At 37.8% G+C, this 19,297-nt stretch overlaps 1 protein-coding gene across 5 annotated transcripts in view; it reads left to right on the plus strand.

Moving 5' to 3' along the window:
• LOC119691836 (IQ motif and SEC7 domain-containing protein 1) overlaps positions 1–19,297 on the plus strand; it is a 147,428-nt gene that overhangs the window by 17,578 nt on the left and 110,553 nt on the right. For 4 of the 5 annotated variants that reach the window (XM_048630959.1, XM_048630969.1, XM_048630961.1 and 1 more), the window contains exon 2: positions 14,090–14,112. The exons of the other annotated variant lie outside the window; for it this stretch is intronic. The gene's annotated coding sequence lies outside the window, so the exon portion shown is untranslated. The remainder of the gene's footprint in view (positions 1–14,089; positions 14,113–19,297) is intronic. 5 annotated transcript variants of the gene reach the window in all.

Here is a 19,297-nt window from a genome sequence, read left to right on the forward strand (position 1 = left end):
CACACACACACACTGGCACACGTGCACTTGACAGCTGAATCACTGCACCGCGCACCCTAGCTTACGAAAACCTATTTTTTTTACCATTGCTGCGCCAGCCACGCCTCTGTCTCGTTGCATTTAAGGTTCCTGTTGCTGACAGCTCGTGTGGTTTGTTGTGCTAGAGTGACCCCCTGCGCCCGCGCCGGCCAGTGCACCCACAAGGGCGTGGTGTGGGGTCACGCTCGGTGACTTTTTTAAAATCAGACCTTTTCCTTGTGCACTCTTTCTAGATTAGTTCGTTACGTCATTGATTGGTGTAATGTGCTTGGATGTTTTCGGAATCCATCGGCATCGTTCTTCGAACTTTTGCTGCCACTGCACGGGATCGTTACTGACGTAGATAAACGTATCGCGATTAGCCATAAATATGGGGCTGTGATTGGAGGAGCGCGAGTTTATCGACGTGAATAACATGACATGTATTATACCCGTGAAGAGACATGCTCATTTGATAAAGCTTTGAAAATTGCTGTCGATAGCTAGCTAATTGCAGCAACCGTCTCTCCATCACTATCGATCGATAAAAAGTCACCTTGAAAAGAATTCTTCTCTGTAAGATATTCGTATTTTTTCAGGTAAATGTAAGAGCCTGAAAATCTACTTGCTTAAAAGCTCTGAAGATAGTTGGTAGTAATGTGAGACTTAAACGATTTTTCTTTATAATGTTGGTAACTGTCTGCTCAAAGATCAAGGGTATTGAGAAGATCCATTTCGTATTTAATAAATAAAGGGAGCGGTTTAATATTTCATGATAATATTATGTTTTCGGTGTCCAACATCAAACGTTTAATTTCACAGTCGATTCTTTAACTGGGCTTTATTGGATTTCGTTGCGCCTCGTCAGTTCGTAACATTGAAAGGAATAGTCGGCGATAAATCCGTGTCGCTTCAATACGGAAGTGTTGTTACACTTATCAAACGCGTATTATATTCTGATTGGGGTAATGAAAACGTTCCAAGTTTTCCAATCCAGAATATGCAAACACCATTTTTTTTAAAAATAATATTAAATTTTTTTGAATGCGCTGTTAAAAAAATGTACTTCAATATTGCAGACTGCGGGCAATAGTAAAGTTTAAACTAGCATTTTCCGTTTAGCATTAATTTGGTGATTTTCTCACTGGCACTTTTTCATTGCTCATGAGTGTATTATGTATACTGCCGGAGTACTAAGCACTAACTGACGGCGTCTCTGACGGTAATCTGACTGGCCAATCCTTTTATCGCGGTGACAAAGCCTAGATCACGACCGAATGGCGTAGTGGTTAGTGACCTGACTACTGAGCCGATGGTCCCGGGTTCGATTCCCGGCTGGGGCAGATATTTATTTAAACACAGATATTTGTTCTCGGGTCTTGGATGTGCCCGTAAAATGGCAATAGGCCCGCCCCCATATTACATTGGGACTAACATAACACTCTGGCGAAAAGTGGGTGCAGCAATGCACCTCTGCCTACCCCGCAAGGGAATACATTAGTACAAGGCGTGAGTGCGTGTTTTTTTTTTTTTAAAGCCTAGATCAGCTCTAGTGTTTGTCACTGACACGCTAATGATAAGAGGTTATCTTCCCAGATAATGTAACATCATTGATATTATTTCCAATATTCTAGCGAAGCAGTTTCCAAATGTTAATAGGGTAACGTCGAAATACCTAAATTCGAAAACTTCGTTACATAAACAACAAAATGTATTGTGTTGTAAGCGATATTAGATAAAGTAAAATGGAAGAAAATGTGAAATCAATACGGGAACCTAATGTGTTTGTTCGAAGGCGTTTTCAACTGAATTCGACGAAAGAACAGTATTGGATGTCGGCATCTAACTCTTTGTTTATTAAAAATTTAATTTAAAAATATTATGATTCAGATTAGGTACGGTCAGCTGCATAAGTAGCTATACACTTTTGTACCTTGTCAAACTACCAATATGACCAATGTCAATGTTTGAATAGGCAGTTTGTGAGTTTAAGAAGGTACAAATGTGTACAGCTACTTATGCAGCTGATTGTACGTACATTAAGTACATCATTACTTTTCTGTAGTCAATTTTATTCAGGTACATAAAATCAAACTGAATGTACCTAGAAGAATATGATACGAGTAGTTTATAATACGACTGTGATTGACACCTGAATAACTTTTATGTTTACGTCTAAGTAGTCCGTCTAATGAATAGGTCTCATCAGAATAACGTCGTTGCCTTTATCGCCTGGACATTGAGGCTGTAAATTGATCGACTATCATTACCAGTAAGGCGAGCATAGGATTCGATACCATTTTCGAATCTACACGAAGGGTCACTTTTACCAAACGCTAAACGTATTTAAATCAAATTTTAAATACATTTTGTACTAACTAACGTATGACAGACTAAATACGTTTAGCGTTTGGTGAAATTTTTGGAACTAACTTTGCCTTACATTTTGACAGTGACAGTTGACGATACGCAACGTTAACGGAGGTTCGAAACTTATGCTCGCGACTCTGGAGAGCAGCTGTTGTTGGTAGCTAGTCTGTGACAGAACACAACACACCGTACATTGGCCCGATACATAGACAGGGATTAGGGCACTCTAGAGATTTATTGGTCGGTTCGTTCCGGTGCCAGATAACGACTGTCGCTTGTACTGTGATGCGGTAAACTGAACAATTGTCTGCTTTCCTGCTAGCCTGGTAGTTTTCATTGCGGGTTTTGGGTACAAATACGAGTACATAGTGGAACATACGTTTGCAATCGTGAGATTACTAATTATGCATAGTTTCATCCTACTAATGTTGTAGATGTAATCGTCATCATCATCATCATCATTATCAGCCTATAGCAGTCCACTGCAGGACGTAGGCCTCTCCCAAAGCCCACCACTGGATCGCGATCTTTAGCTTTCCGCATCCAATCATAACCAGCCACCTTTCGCAAGTCGTCACCCCATCTAGCCGGAGGGCGTCCCACACTACGTTTGCCTAGTCGCGGCCTCCACTCTAGAACACGTTTACCCCATCGGCCATCGGTTCTTCGACAGATGTGACCAGCCCACTATAGATGTAATAGTTACTTGTGATTATTCTGAGGTATATCTCTATCGCACACATGGCTATTTTTTTTTTAAAGAAATTTTGAATTTTGCGGATTAAACGAGAAAACTGCTGAGCAAGTTGTACTTTTTATTACAGATTTGCTAATGTTCCTTTTGTTTTCTTTAAACATTTCACTTTATTCAACTACATTTAGTAGCCAAACTTCTTTGCGTTCCATGTAACATCGTTGTAGAAATTCAAGATTTTGCATTCCCAACAAAACAGTACAATAAAATTTTCAAGATGCAGTGAACACAACTGCTCTTAAGTACAATCCCTCATGAAATAATGCCGGAATTTCACGACACTGTAATGTTTAAAATTTTCCCAGAGAAATTCTGCGCATTTAAAGCAGAACTTGCATTTTACTAAGAAGTAAGAACCCCGAGCCATCTCATTTCACTAATTACCATCTAAATTCAGGGCTGGATTTTGTCATTGTCGGACTAGAAGGCAGATTAAGATATACTCACCCGAATTACTGAAAAAATGTCAATGAAAATATTATTAACTACTTTTTTCTGAATAAAATCAATAAAATTATTTTATTATTAGTAGCTGTTTACAGCATCCATCAGACACGGAGCGGGTGCAAAATGATCACTTCTAAGAGCGCATTTAGTCAAATGGTTACGGTTATTATGGCACTACCTATATGCGACACTGAGGGTTTGTGTAGTTGAAAATTACTCTCTGGCTGTAAGTCGTTCACTTATAAAATATCACCCTCTTTACAATTATAATTATATACATAGCCTTAGATTAACTATACGAACAAGATGGTTTATGACATTGAAATAAAAAAAAAACTGTCCGCATTTTGTTTACTATCGAACCGTTTTAACCTAATGACAACCATTGTACCAATGAATAAAGTCACAAATCTTGTAACAGAACTAATCCTAACTAATCCTAACTAATATTATAAATGCAAAAGTAACTGTGTCTGTCTGTCTGTCTGTCTGTCTGTTACTCTTTCACGCCAAAACTACTGAACGGATTTGAATGAAATTTGGTATACGTACGGTCTAGACCCTGGGAAAGGACATAGGCTACTTTTTATCCCGGAATTCCCACGGGAAAACTTTTTAAGGCGAAGCGAAGCGCGCGGGCACAGCTAGTTCTAAATAAGTGGGGTGTTATTTGTCGAGACGTTTCTTTTGCACTGACACTCCATCTAGATCGTATGAAAATATCATTGTACATAGCAGACGAATCGTTAGGGCGTTATTCAAGTGTCTGCTATGACAAATATCCTCAATTTCGTCGTCAGGATATTTTTGTGTCGTCACTCCTGTGGGGCGCTGGTCTGTACGACTTTAGATTGTCATGGGTGTTGAAATGATCTATGACTGTTACGGGATAATGAGCACGTGTAATATGATCTGTACCACCTTTCTTTGCTGGTTATGTTTAACCACCGACGGGAAAGAGGGGTGGTACAAGTTTATAGTGTCTGTGTCTGTCTGTGGTAGCGTAGCTCCATAACGGCTAAACTGATTTTAGATTTGTTTTTTTTTAGTTATACGTTATACATAATGTTACCTTATAAGGCATAAATGTAGGTACATTCAAGTTTAATAGCGTACTTTCACAACAATTGCTGTCAGACGAATTGCAATTTAAACATGAAGATGCTAATTCCCAGAAGGATCTCGTAAATTATGCATACAACTTTTGTCTTCACTTTCCTTTAGATGTAATCGTTCGGATAGCGCTTTGCATTTTAAAAACTTCGCTTTCAGTCAGTTAAGTCTTTATAAAATTCAAGACCTATCTACATTAAGACATTATGGTTTTGTATCCTAACTAATATTATAAATGCGAAAGTAACTGTGTCTGGCTGACTGTCTGTTACTCTTTCACGCCAAAACTACTGAACGGATTTGAATGAAATTTGGTGTACATATGGTCTAGACCCTGAGAAAGAACATAGCCTACTTTTTATCCCGGAATTCCCACGGGAAAACTTTTAAAGGCGAAGCGAAGCACGCGGGAACAGCTAGTTAGAAATAAACGTTTGGTCTTTCTTTCAATTTACAATGTTACGATTACATCATTATGTACCTATTCCAGTATCAGACGTGTCGTGTATTGGACCTCCACTCTCCTTTGTGTCTAGACGTAATAAACAATACGCTTGATGTATCGATCGAGTTACGCCTCTATTCTTGATTGTAACTGTGCCGCGCCTACTAATTCTATTCATGCAGGATTTCTGACCACCATTACGTATGGTGTTTTGAGGGTCCGTACACATGACAAGGAAAAAATGCTATGCTAGAATTAAGACTGCGACTTTGTAGTTCAAAGTTGGCAATTCATGTATAATGTACATATATACTTTAGCAGCCGGCAAATAGGCATTTCTGTTGCATTCATCTTCTCTTAATATCTATCCTATATAACTTCTAACTGTCTTAATATATGTATAGCCTATCACAAGCCAGTTCTCCCATGTCTTGGTGCGATATGACTTTTTACCTTAATTATTCTTTAGTTGGTCCACACAGCATCGATACTGAATAAAAACAAACCTTTCCAGCAAATTGATTTTTCCTAAACAGTAACAGGCACAAAAACCAGAAAACCTTTTTGCAAAATTTACATAACTTCTCAAACATTTAGCAAGATCTTTTTACAAGTTAAGTCTTCAGACTTGTTCTTGTACCTGTAACGAAGATATAGCATTTGAAGTTGGATCCGCGGCCTGAATTGTTGGGAAACTTTCTTCAATTACAATTTCGCCGTGGTTAGAATAATGGAAAGTAATTCCAGCTTTTAATAATAAAAAAATATTTTGACGTATACGTTTGACGGCAGTAGCGTCGCTCTTCTTGAGTTTGCATTCTTCAATCTTTATTACAAACGTCAACAGTTTTCCGGGGTGCATGAGTAGAGCCCCTTGAGCCCCTATGGGGTCAATCTCTAAATCGACGAACGAACGAACCAGACTTGTGACGTTCGTTTGTCTATTAAGGCCCGGGTCTCCTATTTACGCCGTGGATCGCGTCCGGCGTCGCGCCGTGGGCCGCGTCACGATGCTCACTATAGAAATGTACTGATGCGGTCTCCCTCACACGCCGACGTTGGCGCGCAGACATTGTGAGAATCGTGACGCGGCCTACGGCGTGACGCTGGAGGCGACCTACGGAGTAAATAGGAGACCCGGGCCTAACCACCGTGGCGCACGCTGACGCTAAAGCAGCGATTGACCCCTAATCTGACTAGATAATCCTTTGCCAAACGCAAGTATTTGTTACCGACAAGATAAGAGGAAGATTGATTTACTTAACAAGTCCATCCAACAAACAAATATTGTTTGATACATTATCTGGTACATTTCTTTTAATATTTGACGATATACAGCCTCAGTATAACAGCCAATATATGAATAATGTGGTTTAGATTTATTCCTATTCAAAATGCCACAACTAGTAATGACACAACTTACATGGCAGTGCTATATTAGATAACTTAATTTATTTTGTTATTGTTTTATATTCTGTCTATATTTTTGTTTGTTTCTGTCTCATGTTCTATTTTTTTGTCCATGTTGTTTTGTATATGTATTTCTTTTCTTTAAATCTGTATTTTTGTTGTTGTTTTGTTGCTGTCTATGTGTCGAATAAATTTATCTTTATGCATCTTTATCTTTAATTGAAACTCCAACGTGCATTTTCTTAGCCACGGTCGCAAATGCGGGTGGTATATTATTTACATTCCCCGAACGACCGCTTACTGGTTTAAGTGCCCGTAAACTGATTTACAGTCTTGTACCAACAAAGAAAGGAGCTGCTGGGACGCTTAAATTTCACGGCTCAGTTTATGCTAAGTGTTCGTGTCCGATTTGTTCAAATTAAGCTCCAATTTCACAATAGTCGGTTAAATCGTAACCAGGTATTGGTTGACCAATTATACGTCATCTCCATACTAAATTCTTGACAGATTTGTCAAAAGTCAACCAATAATACCTGGTTATGCTCTAATTAAATACTAAATTGGAACTAAGTGTACCTCACTTATAGGAGCCATGGATAAGATTTCGTCTAAAGCATTCGAGATTCTTTACAAATTAGGAATTTAAGTACAATTATACCATGTGCTCTTATGGTGAAGGAAACATCGTCAGGAAACCTGCACATGTGTGAACCCAGCTACCCGCAGTGGACCAGCGTGGTGGGAAATGGTGCAAGCTTAGGAAGGTAGTTTAGGGGACATGTCATCCCCTTGCCGAAAGGTTCCGTTCGAGAGAGCCGGCCTGTACTAACACCCTCACAGAGAATAGACTAGTACCTTACTTGTCCGATGATGCTATGTCGTGATGATGATAATAATACTGAACTGAACATCTTACAGATAGTCCTGTTATTCCACATTTATGTAAACAGTAGTTATTTGAACCAAAATTGCTTCACTAGACTGCTGAGCCAATTGAACAAGAAACAAACAATCGAATATTTCCCATTTATAATATTATGTAGAAGACTTATTTATCCGCTAAAGTAATCGGCGAGCGCTAATCTGATTTACTGCTCAAGTAGGAGAATGTTTCGGTCCATTTGTCGCGTCTGATTTGTTATATATATTATATATAGTTCTCTTGGGCGTGATATCGTTATGAGAGAAACTATTAGACCGACACCGACCGTCTTTTTTCCCCTCGCCGTACGTCAGACAGTAATCATTACCTCAGTAGATTATCATTTAAATTAATTCCAAAACAAAGAGTACGAAGTTGTGAGTTACGTTGAAATATTCACCATACCTAGCGTCATCAGTGCACTTATTATCTTAGTATAAGTGATCGTCAATCTCGAGAAATCACCAAAACAATAAGTTAATCAAAGTGCAGTGTTGTGAAGTGGCGGTGAATCGCAATAATTAACACTCATAACTTTCTCAGCGTACCCTATCTTTATATTTTTAACTGTCCTACCAACATATCGAAAAATTCACAACCTTTGGTATATGAGAATGAGCTGTGTTTATCAAGTAGCCCACTACATCTTAACCAAGAGACTCGGGTTCGAATCCGCGACAACACAACATATACTTTTTTATTTTATTTTTGTACCAATATGGCATCTAAACAATGCGGTGCGTGCCCTAACCCCATCAAAGGCCAAGAATACTTACACTGCCTTAACTGTAATGGTTTTTATGACCTAATATGCGCCAGCGTCAGTGCCAGCAAATTTAAAATTATGACAAAAGATAGCCGCAAGGCATGGGTATGTGATGGATGTCGTAATAAACGTCCAAAAGGCGATAACACAAACACGCCCCTGCGAACTAATCAAGCATCTAGCCCTTCATCGCTATCATCGGGGGGAACTGCGTCGACTAATAGTGAACCACAACCATCGTCTATGAATATTACTGTCAGAAAAACTATCAAACCAATGGACATGAACGATCCCGCTTCCAAAGCCCCAAATCAGGTCGATAAACTACCGGCAGATTTTCGTAATGATCTGTTGCAATTTATCAAAGACGAACTTCCCACAATTTTAAGAGATGCTCTAAGTTCCGAACTCAGGGGTTTAAATACCCAAATGGTGGAGCTTTGCGATAAGGTAAACGACATAAAAGAAGCCAATGAGATGCTGAGGTCTTCTGTGAAAAAATGTGAGACCGCAATTACTAGCCTTCGTACAGAAAATACAAAACTGACGAACCTGTGCAAGGAACTTGAGACCCGTGTCACTGCGCTCGAGCGCGACGGACAACAGCAGCAGCAATGGGCGAGACTTCAAAACCTTGAAATAGTCGGTGTCCCGGAGTCCGAAGGCGAGTCAACAGTGAATATTGTGCAAAAAATTGCCAAAAATGTTGGTGTTACTGTAAAGACTGAAGACATTGACTTTGCCCATCGTATTCAACCATTCCGATCCTCCGGTGGCAAGCCGCGCTCTATAGTGGTCCGATTCAGGCAACGCCATGTTAAGGATGCGCTCTATGCCTCAGCGCGCAAATCACGGGATCTTACCACTGTCAGTTTAGGCATGGGTGGTGATTCAAAACGAGTTTATGTAAACGAGCATCTTACACTTAATAATAAAAAACTATTGCAAATATGTAAGGCCAAAGCTAAAGAGTGTAATGTCCGTTTCGTATGGACAAAAAACTGTCGTATTTACACTCGCAAGAACGAAAAATCACCGCCTGTGCTTGTTCTGTCGGAGTCCGATTTAAGAAAGCTTATATCTTAGTAAATAATATATTTCTGTATACTTTAATTTTGTGTTTACTGAATGCCTTATATGTAAGTTTCTCCTTGTTTGTACCCATCTATAAAGCAAGCAACCTTAACAGCATGTTATTAAATGAGTTAAATTGTTTAAACTTCATTGTAATATTTGTAACAGATGTAATTGTCTTTGGCGAACTTAATAAAACAAAATACTTTATGGCCTACTATGACATGAGTTTACAGATAATTCTCTTCCCTTAATATCTACTACCAGAATGTTAATGGTTTGAGGACAAAAACAGCTAACTTTTTCAATAATGTTGCCGCTTGCAACTATGACATAATTCTTATAACCGAATCTAAGCTCTGTGATGGTTTCTTTGATTCAGAACTAGTAGATTTAGAAATATATGATATCATACGTCGCGACCGTGGGGCTGGGGGGGCAGGTGGCGGAGTTTTGGCTCTGTGTAAACGCCAGTTGCAGATGCGACCGCGCCCCGAATGGTGGTGCGATGATCTTGAGTGTATTTGGTTCACTATCCCGAGTAAATCTTTGGGCTCCTCAAGAGACTTGCACATATGCTTAACCTACATACCGCCAGATCGTAATCTGCCTGACCGCATGCAATGTTTTATCAGTAACCTCAGCGATATTACACAAAATAACTCCAGCGACCACTTCCTGCTGATTGGTGATTTTAACTTACCTTGTTTGAATTGGGACTCCACAGAGCCATTATGTATAAAAAAGGGTTCCGTTGAACTTCAGAATTCGGCTAGCAATCTTGTTAATACTACTAACTTTCTCGGTTTAATGCAATATAATAATTTCAAAAATACCTGCGGCAATGTACTAGATCTAGTATTTTCGAATTTAGTCCTGGATATAAGTAAGCCAAATAGCTCGTTAGTCGTTGAGGATCGTTTTCATCCAGCTATTGAAATAGATTTGAAAGACATTGGTCTCCAGCATATGCAACATACGAAATCTTTTAAATTGTGCTTTAGAAAAGGAAATTATAATGCCATAAACGACATAATAGCAGATTTTGATTGTTCGACACTGTATGAGGGCACAGTAGATGATGCACTGTCAGCACTGTATTCGTGTATTAATGAAGCCATTGATAAACATGTACCAAAACAAATTATGGGGGGGAGACATCAATACCCAATATGGTTTACACGGGCGCTAATTAATATGATCAAAGAAAAAAATAAGTATCACAGGCTATGGAAAAAGTATAAAAATCCTCTCGATTATAATGTTTTTGCCCATCTCCGCACAAGACAAAAGTCTTTGCAAGAAGAATGCTACCTAAATTATATAAAATTAGCTCAAGATGGGATAAAAACGAATCCCAAACTTTTTTGGTCTTACGTAAAATCAAAGCGAAAAGGTACATCCAGCTACCCTAAGGATATGACTTATAAAAATAACACCCTAAAAAATGAACAAGACACCTGCAATGCCTTTAATGAATTTTTTGCCAGTATGTTTAGATTGCCAGCTGACTCATATCCTGACACTACTTTGGTAGATCCTCCCTATAACTCAGTTACGAGTGACATAGTAGTCACCCGCGACGAAATACTGCGTCTGCTACGTAGTCTCGACAAAACAAAGGGCCCTGGTAGTGATGGCATTCCACCAGTTCTAGTGGTTAACTGTGCTGACACGCTAGCCGAGCCATTAACAATTATTTTGAACAGATCGTTTCGTGAAGGGGTGGTACCAACAGCATGGAAACTAGCCGATATCGTACCGATTCATAAAAAAGGTTCCAAAATACCGGTAGAGCATTATAGACCCATATCTGTACTAAATGTTTTCAGTAAAGTGATGGAAAAAGTGGTCCATAAACGTGTATACAACAACATTTCGTTGAACATTCCATGCGAACAACATGGTTTTGTCAAGTCTAAATCGACCACTACAAATTTAGCGGTATTTACAAATTCGGTTCTAAGGGATATGGACAAGGGAGGACAAGTGGACGTAATTTATACCGACTTTGAAAAGGCGTTTGATCGAGTCGATCATACGATCTTACTAAATAAAATTGAGACATTGGGAATCTGCGGCAATCTACTGCGCTGGACCGAATCATACATAAAGAACCGCAACCAAGCTGTTAGAATAGGCAACTGTAGATCAGGTGTAATTCATGTGCCATCAGGCGTCCCACAAGGGTCTATTTTGGGACCACTTCTTTATGTAGCATATTTATATGATATCGGACACTGTTTTAAAAATTCGAAATTTCTTCTATACGCCGATGATAAAAAGGTTTACAAGAAAGTTGCATCAATTGACGACTGCGAACTACTTCAGGAGGACCTGAATCGTCTTTCAGTATATTATTATAAGAACAGAATTAACGTGAATGCCGATAAATGCACCTACATTAGTTTTACTAGGAAAACGACACCTGTTTCATATTCTTACTCCCTAAATAATGTTCCACTGAAAAGAGTGTATGTGATGCGAGATCTGGGTGTGTTATTGGACCCCAAACTAACTTTCCACGACCACATTGAAAGCATAGTCAATAAGGCATTTAAAAGTCTTGGTTTCATATTGAGAGTCAGTAAGCCATTTAAGGACATTAACTGTGTTTATGTTTTATACTTTGCCTACGTTAGAAGTGTCCTAGAATATTGTTGCTCTGTCTGGAACCCACAATACACCATTTATATGGATATGATTGAGCGCATTCAAAAAAGATTTATAAACCATATGAATTATAGATCTGGACTGCAGGATGATTATGAGTCTTCTTGTTCTCGCCTAAAATTTATGACCTTAAAGGATCGTCGTATAGTTTTGGACATGAAACTACTATATAATGTATGTCATGGCATTGTGGACTGCCCTGAACTCGTAAACATAATGTTATCCCTGAATACACCATCCACCCGCACACGTCATACTCGCAAAGCCCTTTTCCACATACCCTTAGTGCATACAAACTACGCAAGTAACTCCATAAGTTGCCGACTACCTAAAACTTATAATAAACAGTTCTCAGACTTTGACATTTTTCATTTAACGCAAATGAGCTTTGTAAATAGAATAAGGGAATGGTTTTTCGCCAAGGACAGTTATTGATTTACAATTAAAAAATTTAGAATTAGCCTCCAAATTTAGATTTTTGGTAACTTTACGTCTTATTTTTTCTTATTATTTTTTTTTTTTAAATGACATGCTTGTAACTTTTGTGTTTAATATACATGAGTCAACTTTAAATGAATTTTTGTTTATGTTTTGTTGCTTGTAATTTTTAATTGCTTGTAATCTTTTGTAATTTTTTGTGTGACTGTATTGTAATGTAAACTAAATTTTGCATGTATTTTTTATACTTTATTTTCTGTCTGATGTAATTGTGATTCGTTTGTATAATGTAAGTCCGTAATTGGCCTATGTATGGCTTATATAATACCTAAGCTATTATTTTGTCTTGTGCTGTGGATTTTGTGAAATAAATAAATAAATAAATAAAATAAATAGACAATTTCACCATAAAGCTACATTTTCCCTAAGTTTCCATACGCAACTTTTAATTCCAGAATTCCTACTTTAATCCCTTAAAAGCTTAAATGCATTTTGCTTAAAACTACCTCTATGTATAACATCCCCACAGCAGCACATTTTTTATCGAAAAAAGGAGTAGGGTCTCTATTCGTCTGTAAGTATGTATTTTTTTTATGAAGTAAGCAATTGCTCCTTGGCAATAAGCCCGCCGTTGTACTCGTATACACTACTTTTAAGTCCCAGTTTTGTTACTGTGTTTTCTAAGTATACAATAAAGTGTTTATAAATAAATAAATAAGAAAAACCGGGCTGCAGTTTTCCGATACCGACCGACCTGCCGAATCGGATTTCTTCCGCTACACCCGATCGTCCACATTCACTCAAAAAAGCTCCACCATCATCGATCCAGCCGACTGGTGCATCGCTTGCAGCTATTTATTGAAAAGGGGGCGGCAATACCGTCCAGCCAAAACAACCTTTAACCAGGACAGGTTAAAGTTTATACTACAATAGATGTGGAATTAAGGGTTCAGAATCGTGGGGTACAGGCGGGCCCACGTGCGACATGCATTATTGCGTGATCTCTATTCCAGAACACGAAATCGCTATTAAAATGTCGTGTGTGGATGTGGCATCTGTAACAATGGTGATAATTTTATAACACACATGTGACCTTCTATTTTCTTTTGTTGAAAAAACCACGTCGGTTGTACCAAAATGTCCATGCTGTGTTTTTATGGCTAACGCCTGTTCGTCATTGGTGTCGTTTTTATTGGCAATAGTCGCAATATCTTAGCGATTACTGCAAATTTATGTTACTGCCTTTTTATTCATTTCGAATGTGTCTTTGGTTTTCCCATTTCGTATTCTTTTACATATTTTAATTCTATTGTTTTATTTTTCATGTTATAATCATACATTTAAAAGATTTTTGCTATAATTTTCCAAGTCTTGCCTCTCCACAAGACCATACATAATTTGTATGTTTAAAACGATTTTATAGTTTAATTTGATCACAGCGGTTATAATTGAGTATAAATGTTACGTTAGCGTTCCCTCCACTTGTTACCCCAACTACAGTGAATGCTGCGCAAATATCCCTATTGTTACTAACATGGGGTTTGCTTCTATTGTTCGGTGCGTCAGCCCCCTACACTTTGTATCTAGCAACTGTTATTTGATTATCTCCTTTCATTTCCCTTGTAACAATTTTAATGGTGTCCCTTTCTTTTTTCGCAGGATGCACTGTCGCCTAGGATGCTGTAAGTATTTGTTCATTTTAATATTTTTGTCAATCATAATATCTCTTAATTTAATTATCTTTGGATTGTTACACATAATGGTGTGAAAATTCGGTCGTTTTGGATACCCCAAAATATAAAATAAGCATCTTATATACCATGAGATCCTAGTCATATGTTTTGGGAACCCAGAAAGAGCCCCTAGGTCACCCTCTTGTTTATCCAATATCCATACCTAAGAGATACTCTGCATTTATAAATATAATTTAATAGATGTTCCCGCGCGCTTCGCTTCGCCTTAAAAAAAATTCCCGTGGGAATTCCGGGAAAAAAAGTTCTTTCCCAGGGTCTAGACCGTATGTATACCAAATTTCATTCAAATCCGTTCAGTAGTTTTGGCGTGAAAGAGTAACAGACAGACAGACAGACACAGTTACTTTCGCATTTATAATATTAGTTAGGATAGTTGTATATTAATTTTATTGGAAGATCTAATTGATTTGTATCCCCTTATATCCTGCAGATTAGTAGGTCAATTATTAATTAATAGGTAAGTGTGATTACCAAATCTATTGAATAAGATCACATGGCTCTCTGGCTTCGTCTTAATATCGGGATGCGTATCTTAATTAACAATTCGTATGTAAATTGATATATTCGACTGAACAAATCTCATATACGCTGAGAGCAGACGTTTCAAACGATTTTCCCGTAGATTTATACACCGATCCACCGAGTTTTCTCTATTTCTACCAACAAAGGAACATGAACCGTATCATCCCGTTTTAAGAGTTTGTACGCTTTCGCTTGAACAGACAAATTGGTGTTTATGTTTACGTAAATGTATTCTATCATAAAGAGTAAACACTGTGAGAACAACAACGCTCCACGCTCGAACTTGTATACTGTATAGGGGTTGGTGTTGTTAATAAACGCGTTAATTAACTATAAATGAATGTTAAATAGTAACTGTTACACCCAGTTGCAGAAACGTCCTTTAAGTTTTAAAAACATCATTAAACCTTAAAGTCTAATTAAGTCGTTGCAGAAACGCATTTTAATGTGACGTTTCATGAGACTTTTAAATTTATCTAATGAAATGTCAAATTTACCCTAATGAAATGCCAATCTCGTTTTTTCTTCATTTTTGCGTTGCACAAAGCCACATTAGCCACTAAAGTGACTTTATTTTGACGTTTGGTCCCTTAAAATATACTTCAAATCTAATGAGCCAAAAAGCATCCATTATAACCAATTTTAAAATTATTTTCTTATAATAATTTATGTATTTGAAACTATTTCAATCAGTGTAGTGTCTTAAACAGAATTGTAATCGTTATTATAGCAGAGGAAAACATTTATGTGCTTGAATTGGAACCAATACTCTAGCACTCAATACCAAAATTTCGCAATCTATCTATGCAGTGTTATCTCTTTATAAATAAAAAACAGTATTTTAAAATTGTATTTTTAATGTTTAATATTACTACAATAGTAGGTAATTCATATTTATAACTATGATTGTTGAATAAAAGTTATCTATTCAATTCTCTGCGGGTTGTTAATGCCTGCACCTCTGGCTATCTGATGAGACCTGCGAAGCCTGCATCTGCATATCCACAAAGCGCTTTCCTGTACTTCTTCAATACGTAAGGCAATGGTCTTCCAGAGACTCTGGTCGTAGCAGCATCTAACCTTCCAGTTAAAACAGTAACGAATAACGCGTTTTCTTCCGCAGTTTATTTCAGGTCACATCTGCATTTTTCACTTGTTTATCTTCCACTACCGGCATAATTTTGCAGTTATGTAGTTAAGTAGGTAAAACAAAATTGTAATTATAAAGAAAAACGATGCGGTGGTATTGTTTGTTGACTGTTATTTGTTGACATTTCATTTTGCGTTTTGTTATAGGTGAATCAAATCTCAGAATAATGTAGAATTTCTTTGATTATTGTAATTTTATGCCAAACTTTATGATTTTTGCATGATCAAAACGCATTCGTTCATTCATTTCTACTCCAAAGTTCATTCATTTCCTAATGAGCACAGAGTAGATATGTTGAACTTGTCATTACTTAAAGGAGCAATTTTAATGTCCAAAAAAGTTTTGTGCAACAGCTTTAAAATAATGGAATCATTAGTGGTAATGACATAATAGCTAATGTGACATTTTAAAGAGGCTTTCTGCAACTGAGTGTTAGCCAAATAAAGATATCGATTTTGAAGGCAGAAATTTTAAATTTAGCGATGTCAAAACCTTAATTTCTTTGTTTAAAATTCGACTCTATGATTGTTTCCGTAAATGTCATTATAAGCTAGCAATTTTTTTAGTTTGACAGCGTTAAAATTAGAATTTCTGCCTTCAGAATCAACATCAATGTGTTGGTAATTGTAATTAGTCGCACATGAATAATATAATATTGATATTATATAACTACATTGGGCTGCCTTTCCTCCAGACCTGTGCATAGCACAGCTATGCTGCTATGATGGGGAAAAAACCGTTTCCACCAGTGTTAATCTATGTGCATGAATTAGGTAATGTGATTGGTGGATATCAAACGTATCCATCCATAGCACGTAGCAAGCACATCTCTGGTGGAAATCCTTAAGCGTGTAATCCCACCTTTAATCAATATTTCCTTACGTACATGTTATAAACATATGCCTATGTATTTAGTCTAAACTTCTGCAGATCTTGCTAGTCAGACATTGAAGATGTCACGACACGCCAATCAAAGTTTGGTATCTTCCGATGCATAGTTCGCTTACTGTGTGACTTGTGTGCCCTTCGAAACTTGTCAGGTTCGCTGTAATTGTTCCAAGGAAATGGAATATCTAGTGTACTTAATTAAATGACAACTGTGGGTGCTACACGGGTTCATTATCGACGTCGATAAACTCATTTGATGCGCGTTCCACCAATCACTGCGCCTTTTTCATGGCGAATCGCCATATAGTGACGCTTATCTACGTCGATAACTATCCCGTGTAGCGGCATCTGCTACTGTTATTAAACTTGACCAGTCGGCATATTTGGGACTCAAACTCCAAGTACAGTCTGGGCGACGATTTTGACAATATGAAAATAGTAACAAGGTTACAAGGTTATAAAAGTCGGTAGATAAAGTAATATAATACAGAAAGATCGTTTCCATCTCAAAACCACTCAAAAGTTTATTGAATCTTGCAGTGCTCAGTAAAATAAAATAAAAAACCGGCCAAGTGCGAGTCGGGCTCGCGCACAAAGGGTTCCGTAGTAAGCACAATAACTTAACCAAAATTACAGTTAAATCAACCTATCTCAAAAACTATAAGAGATACTTTGATCAAACCAAAAATCGTTGAAAGAGTTAATTAGCATGCATCACCTCTATTTTTTTTAGAATTTTATACCCCGTAGTTATAAAAATAGAGGGGGGGGACATACTTTTTAGGACTTTGAGAGCTGATATCTCAAAAACCGTTCACTTTAAGAAAAATGTTTTTTAGAAAACTTTATATCATTTTAAAAGACCTTTCCATTGATACCCCACACGGGTATGTACATCGAAAAAAAAAATTTCATCCCTCAGTTACATGTATGGGGGGCCCCACCCCCAATTCTTTTTTTTTACTATTTAGTGTCATATTTTTGTAGCGGTTCATACAACACATATTCCCATCAAATTTCATCACTGTAGTACTTATAGTTTCCGAGTAAATCGGCTGTGACAGACGGACAGACGGACAGACGGACAGACGGACATGACGAAACTATAAGGGTTCCGTTTTTGCCATTTTGGCTACGGAACCCTAAAAAGCGTTGGTTTGTGACCGTCTATGGTCACTGGCCTCATCAACTTCCTAGAGTATGAAAAAACGTTATGGGAACGTGTGAACCACAAATGATTGTTCGATAATTAATTCTGGAGGATTCTACATTATTAATTATTATGTGATACCTACCACAGGTATTGATGTATTTTTTTCAACGCCCCTTCTCGCAACGTGTTTAAACACGCTGAACCTGTTAAATAGCCTATCCTGAAACTCATCATGCTATTAAATTAGGTATATATATTCGCATATGTACACGTTACTTTGATGTGAAAGAAAAAAAATATTGTATGTAGTGTAGTGATGGAAAGAAGTTAAGAAGTCTGCAAGAAGGATGCAAAAGTTATATTCCCTGGAACTGTTCTAGAGAAGTTCTCTGGATAACTTTTATTCCATACAGTGGCAGATCAAGCGATAAAACTTTTGAAAAGACTGTTAGATTTCCATTGCTGTATATTTTATTATCCTTCTTTCTTGTGTTCTATCTAAAAAGTCCATCATGCATTTAAAATCAAAACGAGGTTATGTTTTTATGCCAGTCATTCTCACCTCCGTGAACTAAGTAATCTAAGGTGCGGTGACCATAAACAAATACAGAATCTGTGAAAATCAATGATCTAATCGACTTTTCGACCGCCGCGGCACCCCTCGCCATGAGTCATCGCTTAGGGCTGCACTGCACGCTCCAGTCAACGCCACCTAGTGAAAAAAATAGCAATTACACACGCAACTCCATTTCCAGCCTGGCACTTTCGCTGATGATGTCATCTGAAAGCGGGGTGTCGTAAAACATAAATATGGCCAGTTCCGCATTTGAAAAGTACGGGACTACGGCTCTATCTCGTTGGATTAAGCGTACCGATTGCGTGATAATGTTTGTTCGTCGACTTAGAGAGTGACCCCTTAGATTTGCAGGTGACGCATGGAGGTGGAAGGTAAATGTTGTTTTCGCTCATTCCAATTTTAAAATGCCCCCCCACTGACGTGTGTCCTTGTTAAAAACTTGGTCCTTTAGCGTGTGTTTCGACGTTAATTGGATCGGATCCCCATTTTTACTGGCACGGGTCTGCATAATGAATGTTTCGTGTAATATACGAGGCGTTTTTAGCTAGCCCAGGAGTATTCAGCAACGTTTACATAGATTTGGGGACACCTTTGAGCTTTATGTGCCATTTAAATAAACCAGCGTTTCCATTCATCTATATTTAATTCCGAGAGTAAGTTTCTTGCAATTTGGACGATTGGAGCGCTATTTTCGAGGGCTCTTAGGGTAGGTCAGGGGCGGCCATGACAAATTGCCTTCATCATGCAGGGGTGGAGAGGTTTTGTATGTAAAATGTGCCGCACTAGAATTTATTAGGGCGTCATAATCTCTAAGGCGTAGTTT

Source organism: Plutella xylostella, chromosome 27 (genome assembly GCF_932276165.1).
Source record: "Plutella xylostella chromosome 27, ilPluXylo3.1, whole genome shotgun sequence".
NCBI lineage: Eukaryota > Metazoa > Arthropoda > Insecta > Lepidoptera > Plutellidae > Plutella > Plutella xylostella.